Raw genomic sequence first — 8,639 nt, forward strand, 5'->3', positions numbered from 1 at the left:
AATGTCAAAGTATTGTCAGACGTAAGGGTATGGTTGTCCAAGCAGTTTGATATAAAGGACTTGGGAGAATGTGGACATATTCTTGGGATCAAAGTAATAAGGGATCGTAAGAAAAGAATGATGTCCTTATCCCAAGCTTCATACATCGATACTATCCTAGCTCATTTTAGCATGCAAAACTCCAAGAAAGGTTTCTTACCTTTTTTGACATGGAGTACCTTTATCTAAAAAAGATGTCTCCTAAGACATCAAAGGAGATAGAGGACATGAAGGTAGTTCCTTATGCTTCGACTGTAGGGAGCCTAATATATGCGATGCTATGTTCGAGACCGGATATTTGTTTTACCCTGGGCATGGTTAGCAGATATCAAAGTAACCCAAGACAAGGACATTGGACTGCCGTAAAGCTATTAAAGTACCTGAGAAGGACTAGAGATTATATGCTGGTTTACCAGGCAAATGATTTGCTCCCTGTGAGTTACACGGATTCTAACTTCCAATCAAATAGGGACAATAGTAAGTCTACCTCGGGGTATGTGTTTACTTTAGGAGGTGGAGCCATAACATGGAGGAGTGTTAAGCAAAAATATGTTTCAGACTCCACCATGGAAGCTGAATATGTGGTAGCCTCTGAGGCAGCCAAAGAAGTTGTATGGCTCAAAAACATTTTGATGGACTTAAATATGATTCCTGGTTTGCCCAAAATTATCATAATTTATCATGATAATAGTGGTGCAGTAGCAAACTCGAATGAACCACGAGCCCATAAGGCAAGTAAAGACATTGAGTGCAAGTACCACCCGATACGAGACATCGGAAAGGCAGGAGAAGTTGTTGTCGCCAAGATTGCATCAGCAGAAAACCTGGATCCTTTCACTTAGGCCCTTCAGGCGAGAGCTTTTGATGGGCATGTTGAGGGGATGAGAATTAGATGTATGGCAGCATATATGATAGCATAGTCTTTTAGTATTAGTGGGAGATTGTTAGGATGTATATTAAAAGTCTAACTTTTTGTATGAACATTTATTTTGAAATAAGAATCACATTGGTCAAATGTCTGCATTTATATTAAATGCAGTTGCCCATTTAATTTATATTGTAGATAACATGCTGTGTGTGGTTCCACACAGAAGATCGTGTTATTAGTTCCTTATCAATTATAAATAGTAGCTCACAATCAAGATGGAATGAGATAAACCATTGGAGTGGTTGTAGTATAATTTGATATTAGTTTATCTTGACTATAAAATTACACTAGTACACTATGAGTGTATTGAGTAGGATCATTTGAGGCTGTTCTTTTTATGCTGACTTTATAAAAGAACATGACCTCTATTATTATGGAAGTGTGTGCTCTTAATCCCAATATAATAACAAGCACATATACTTAGTATTTATTTCTTTAATTTATCAATGGGTGAGATTTATTCAGTTGGGTCAATAGGTCCGATAAGTTGGGAAATAATATTATTTATATGGTGTGTTGTTGATTATAGAAGGAAACTGTGTCCTAGTAATCTAGGTTGATGATGTCCCCTTGAGGAGCTCATAAGGATTGTCATGTAAACCCTACAGGTGGACATAGTGCGGCATGACAATGAAGTTGAGTGGTACTACTCTTGGAGTTATATGTTAATTAAGTGATGTCAGTAACTCATTTGATTAATCAGCATTCGATATCTTAAACATAGGGAGATTAACACACTCATAATAAGAAGAGCCCATAATCTAGTATGGGATTAGTACGGTAGTTCAATAATAACTCTTTAGTGGTATGAGTTATTATTGATGAACTTGAGTTGGGTGTTCGGGGCGAACACAGGAAGCTCAAGCTCATCGGGAGACCAAAAGTAATTCCTCCTCTCGGTCCCTGTTGTAGCCTCTATAAAGTCTTATATCCACAAAGTCCACTTCTTACCCAAGTAATGGGCTGGACACATCCTTGCTTGGTGCAAGGGGGTCGGCCAAACATTAGCTTGGAGTCCAATAGGTGGCAGGCCAAGTTATGCTTGGTGTCCAAGCATGGGGCCGACCACACCATTAAATTAAAGGGAGATTTTATTTTGTTAAAATCTTTCCTTTTTTAGCGATTCATGAAGGGATTTAAAAGAGAAATTATAATTTTAAAATTTCTTTTTATAGACATCCTCATGGTTTTAAAAGAGAGTTTTAAAATTTTAAAATCTTTTCTTTTATAGCTATCTACAAAAGATTAAAGAGATATTTTAATTTTGTTAAAATCTTTCCTTATTTGTAGTTATCTATAATGTTTAAAAGAGAGATTTTAATTTTTGATAAAACTTTCCTTTTTTGTAACTATGATTTAAAAAGAGAAGTTTTAATTAATCTTTCCTTTTTGTAGTTGTCTACATGTTTTAAAAGAGAGAGATTAATTTTAAAACTTTCTTTTATTGCCATGTATAATAGGAAATTTAGAAAAGAGAGATTTTAATTGTTGTTAAAATTTCCTTTTTAAAAAGGAGGCTACAAATAAGGAAGTTTTAATTATGTTTAAAACTTTCCTTTTTTTGTCATAAGCAAGGATTATAAAAGAAGAGGAGGCGATGCCTTATGGTGTAACACATATTATTAGTCTCCTCTTCTACTTGCTTGTGGTCGGCCCTCTCCTTCTCTCTTCTCTTAAGGTCGGCGACATCTATATTCCCTTCTTCCTTCTTTCTTCCTTCTAAGGCCGGAACTTGAAGAAGGAGAAGACAAGAAGTACCTAGGTGGCCGGTTGCTTGGAGGGGAAGAAGAAGATAAGGAGTTTCCTATTTTGGCATCCCTTGGTGACTTGAGAGTCTTGGAGGAGAAGTGGTTTGGGTGGATTTCATCTTGGTAGATCGTTTCCCACACAGCATTCAAGAGGAGGAGAGGAATACAATAGAAGATCAAGAGGTCTTTAGCTACAAAGAAAGGTATAACTAATTAATGATTTCTGCTTCGAATTAATTAGTTAGTTTTTCTTTGCATGAATTCTGAAACACTAACACAAGAGGCTAACGGTCTTATGTTTCTATTTCATGCTATCGATTTTGTATTTCGATTTGCATTTTGATCTTGTGTTTCTATTGTGGTCTCTATTGTTAAACCTAGAGTTACTGTAAGAAGTTAAATATCCGATTTCTTTGAAAGACTTTGTCTAGGTAGTGGTGGATGGTTCCATAACCAAGAAGGCCTAGTGCCTCGCCATGTTTAACCTGGAAGTCAATCTTTAAAATAGATATTTAATCAACTTCTGTAATATGGTTTAACTTAGGAAGATCACATCGGTTAAACTTGAAGTAAAAATGTTAAGTATTGTTTGCAATCCAAGTTTAACTTCTGAAGAGAAACTTGGATTAATAATGTTAAGCATCGTTTGCAATCCAAGTTTAACTTCAGTAGAGCACATGGGTATCTAGGTTAAGTTCTGTGCTTGTATAAATTTTTGTTTAGGGGAAACAGAATGGAATCCAGGTGTAGCAACTAACATTTTGTTCATTATTATACTATTTCAATTCTTTTCAGTATTAAAACATAATGTATTTTTTTATTACAGGGCAGAGTCTAAACATGTGAGATTGAAGTTATATTTGAGAGACACCATATCATCCCTATAGACATCTTTTGAAAAAATACATAAGATATTGAAAATTCAGTTCGGAGATATTTAGAAGTCGTTCGAGAGATCTCTCAACATTCCACATCATCAACATTTACATGATGATATTTTCAGTCAAATAAGGTGTCGGATTTCATTAGAGCCAATGAAGTTGTTTTCTGGTTAGCTAAAATGCATTGAGGAAGTATCTCACCAGCTAGTCGGCAGATGCAACTGTTCTATCAAAATTGTATACGGATTGCCATGCGAGCATGATCTTGCACATTACCGTTACTTTTCCATTCCAATTCTGTTTCAGAGTATCAACGCTCATTGGAGGAGATTGTCGATGCACGTACAACAGTTTAATGATGAGGGAGCACAACCTAATAGGACATCCCATGTTGTTGAGATATTAGATGGAATGGATCCACATATGCGAGAGTATATGATAGACAAGTTTTTCGATATGATAAGTCCATTTCAAAGTACAATTCGAGCCCTTTCATACAACACAGAACATAGAAGTAGAGATGAGCAAAGTGGACGTCGCAAACCTTCTTTTGCAGATGCATCCACTTCAGGATCTAGGGTCTTTCAACCGACTGCAACATCTCGAGGGAGAGGAAGATGTGGAAGGGGGTCGAAGGTTCGTAATACTCAAACAACTCATGATCACTCTCCAGTTCCATCCATCCATGATACTTATATTGAGAAATTACCTGTGCCTCTGCAGCGTTATATTTCTCACACTATTGATGATCAACCTAATGGTCATTGTGGATTCAGGGCAATAACTGCTCTAATTGGGTATGGTGAATGTAATAACCCAAATTTCCTCATTTCGAGTCTTAATAGTATTTAAAAATATTTAGAAATGCTATAGAAATATTCTAGAGATTTTTAAAAAATTTTAGAGTATTTTTATGTAATTTTTGGAGGTCGTTTGATATTTTTACTAAACAAAAGTAGTTTCGACAAAAATAATGTCCAAGCCGAGATTCGAACCGGCGACCACCGGCCGAACCAAGTCTTAAGCGAATCCGGCTGACCAAGTGTCCAAGCGGACGATGCTGATCAGATAGGCAGCGACATGTATTTAAGGAATAGCATTGAACAGGAACCCTAGGTATAATAAGAGAGAACTTAAGTGATTTTCGGGCAAAATCCTTTCTCTCCCGAATTCTTTCTCTCCTCTTCTCTTCGCGTGCGGCGGTAGCTCGGGCGAAAACGAAGCCGTGATTAGGGCTTCATCTCCTGAGGTCGGCGAAGGAGTATTCTCGTGAGGTTTTCACTTGGATGTGATTCTTTTTGTCGAGGAGAAGTTGTAGACACAAGAAGAGCCGAAGTTTGAATTTTCTCCGAAACCCTAGAAGTTGTTTCCTGGTTGTAAGTTCAAGAACCGAAGGTAAGTTGTTTCTCACCTGCGGTAGGAGTAGTTCTGGATCTTGTTTTCCTTGAATTCAAAGTATGTTGTAAGATTTTCTTAGTCTTTAGATTTCTGTCGTGTGCCATAAAGAAGGGAAATAGGGTTGTCTGTTTAGCTTGTGATTGGTTGCTTCAAACCTTGTTTCCTCTTGTTACTTCTTGTTTCCGAATCATGCCATGAAAGTGATGGATTTGGGGGGTTTAGGATGACTCTGTCGTGGGTTACATGAAGGAAACAGAAGAGATTGATTATTTAGGTTTTACTATTTTGTTCCAAAGCATGCTGTTAACAGATTTATCTATATGCATGTAACCTCTTGGCATTAGTTTTTCCTTTTTGCTGTCATGTGTAGGAATAGACTTCTATGAAAGTATGCAGTAAGGTTGTTGGTGCCTATTAAATCTTTTATTTAGAGGCTTATGAGGTGTAGTGATACAAACCCCACCAACAAATGTGATGGAACCCGAGACAAAGGTGGATAGAACCCCAAGAACTAAACGACAAGAGTGTGTGTCTTGCCCCGTAACCAAGAATTGGCACGAACCAAGCCAACGAAGGAAAGAAACGCCACACCTAGGGGTGATAAGTTTCGATGGGTTGAACGCCATGAGAGTAGACTCGATAAGTTCAGCAAGTTCTTTCAAGAACTAAGAGAGCACACAATCTCACCAAAAACTAAGTTGCTTCATACTAAGATGCCCCTCCCTTATATAATGGGAGTGAACAAGGAAAAATACAAGATAAGTACATGCACAATTAGAGTCCCAATGTTGCATGTCTCATGCAAGCTATCTAGAAACCCAAAATAAAATAAATGCATGCACAATTAGAGTCCCAAGTTGCATGATTCATTAAACAATCTAAAATACTTAAGTCTTCATGCATGAACGAATTCTCATGCTTTGCATGCTTATTAGCGTTCTTCCGTTAATCGCGGCCAGTCATGAATGGTTATGCCCGATTACGTGGATTAGGCCACGACTAGAGTTGCGATTATCTTAGTTTCTCCTTGCTCATAGTCCTCCCAATGTTTTTTGATTAACCCATTTAGTGCTTCCTTGAAACGCTTTGCCCGTAGTCTTGTAATTGGGCCTTCTGGAAGTGATAACTGATCTCTCCTATCTTCAGCCCTTGGGCATACATCATTCTCCCCTTCTTGAAAAGGATTTGTCCTCAAATCATCACCTGCATCAAACCGGGATAAGTCAGCAACATTAAAAGTAGAATGTACGCCATACTCACCTGGTAGTTCAAGTTTGTAGGCATTATCATTGATGCGCTCTAATACTTGAAATGGGCCATCCCCTCGAGGTAGAAGTTTAGAACAACGTTTGTCCGAAAATCGCTCCTTTCGTAGGTGCAACCAAACCCATTCTCCTATTTCAAACACAATTTTCTTGCGCCCCTTGTTAGCTTGTTGCATGTATTGCTGAGTTCTTTTCTCAATATTCAGTCGTGCTTGTTCATGAATCTTCTTTATGAATTCGGCCTTCTACTTACCATCTAAGTTTATATGCTCACTTATAGCTACAGGAATCAAATCTAATGGTGACAAGGGATTAAAACCATAAACAATTTCAAATGGAGAAAATTTAGTCGCAGAATGTATGCTCCTATTGTAAGCAAATTCAACATGAGGTAGACAATCTTCCCATATTCTCAAATTCTTGTTAATGACCGCACGAAATAAAAAAGGACAAGGTTCGATTGACCACTTCAGTTTGCCCATCAGTTTGGGGGTGACAAGTAGTAGAGAACAATAATTTAGTTCCTAATTTCCCCCACAAAGTCTTCCAAAAATAACTCAAAAATTTTGCATCTCTATCAGAGACAATGGTCCTAGGCATGCCTTGCAACCTAATAACCTCTTTAAACAACAATTCAGCTATATGCGATGCATCATTAGTTTTATGACATGAAATGAAATGCGCCATTTTAGAGAATCTGTCTACCACAACAAAAATTGAATCTCTCCCCCTCTTGGTCCGGGGTAATCCCAAAACAAAGTCCATTGAAATATCAGCCCAAGGTTCACTAGGTATAGGCAAAGGAGTATACAAGCCATGGGGTTTCAATTTAGATTTAGCTTGTTTGCAAGTGATACACTTCTCACAAATTCTTTCCACGTCGCGTTTCATATGAGGCCAAAAGAAATGATCCTGTAAAACCCCTAAAGTCTTAGTAACGCCAAAATGACCCATCAATCCAGCACCATGAGCCTCCCTAGTGAATAATTCACGTAAAGAACAATCTATTTTCATGAAATAAAAACCCATCATGCCTATAGAACTTACCAAATGCAACCTTATCGCATGCTTTGAACACCTCAGAAAAATCAGTATCGTTAGTATATAAATCCTTGATATATTCAAATCCAAGTAACTTTGTATTTAAAGTGGAGAGTAAAGCATACCTTCGAGATAGTGCATCAGCAACTACGTTCTCCTTTCCTTGCTTGTATTTGATCACATATGGAAATGTCTCAATGAATTCTACCCATTTAGCATGGCGTCGGTTCAACTTATGTTGGCTCTTCAAATGCTTTAGAGATTGATGATCTGTGTGAATCACGAATTATTTTGGCCATAGGTAATGTTGCCATGTCTCCAATGCTCTCACCAATGCATACATTTCCTTGTCAAATGTGGGATAGTTGAGAGTGGTTTCACTCAAATTCTCACTGAAATAAGCAATGGATCTCATTTCCTACATAAGCACAGCACCTATACCAACACTAGAAGCATCACATTCGATTTCAAAGGTTTTAGAAAAATCTGGTAGGATTAGTAAAAGAGCATAACTTAGCTTTTCTTTCAAAGTGTTGAAGACCTCTCTTGCTCCTCTCCCCACTTGAATGACTCATTTTTCTTGATAACTTTAGTAAGAGGAACTGCAATATTGCTAAAATCACGAACAAACCGTCGATAGAAGCTGGCCAAACCATGGAAACTCCTCACTTGGCTAATTTTTGTCGGTGTTGGCCACTCTTGGATTGCTTTCACCTTTTCCTCATCCATCTCAACGCCTTTAGTACTAACAACAAAACCAAGAAACACGACTTTCTCCGTATAAAAGGAGCATTTAACGAGGTTAGCAAAAATCTTTTCTTCTTTTAGCACACTCAAAACTAACCTTAAATGTGTAACATGCTCTTCTAAGCTTCTGCTATAAATCAAAATATCATCAAAATACACAACTACAAATTTCCCTAAGAAAGCACGCAAAACATGGTTCATCAAACACATAAAAGTGCTAGGAGCATTAGTTAAGCCAAAAGGCATTACTAGCCATTCATATAAGCCATGTTTGGTTTTAAAACCAGTTTTCCATTCATCACCTTCCTTCATCCTAATATGATGATATCCACTCCTAAGATCAATTTTTGTGAACACACAAGAACCATGCAATTCATCAAGTATATCATCAATCCTAGGAATTGGATGGCGATACTTTACCGTGATGTTGTTGATGGCTCAATAATCCACACACATCCTCCATGTTCCATCCTTCTTGGGAACTAGTAACACAGGCACGGCGCAAGGACTCATGCTTTCTCGAACATACCCCTTTTCTAATAATTCATTAACTTGCCTCTGAAGTTCCTTTGCTTCCTCCGGATTGCTTCTA

Source organism: Zingiber officinale, chromosome 11B, assembly GCF_018446385.1.
Source record: "Zingiber officinale cultivar Zhangliang chromosome 11B, Zo_v1.1, whole genome shotgun sequence".
In the NCBI taxonomy this organism is placed as follows: domain Eukaryota; kingdom Viridiplantae; phylum Streptophyta; class Magnoliopsida; order Zingiberales; family Zingiberaceae; genus Zingiber; species Zingiber officinale.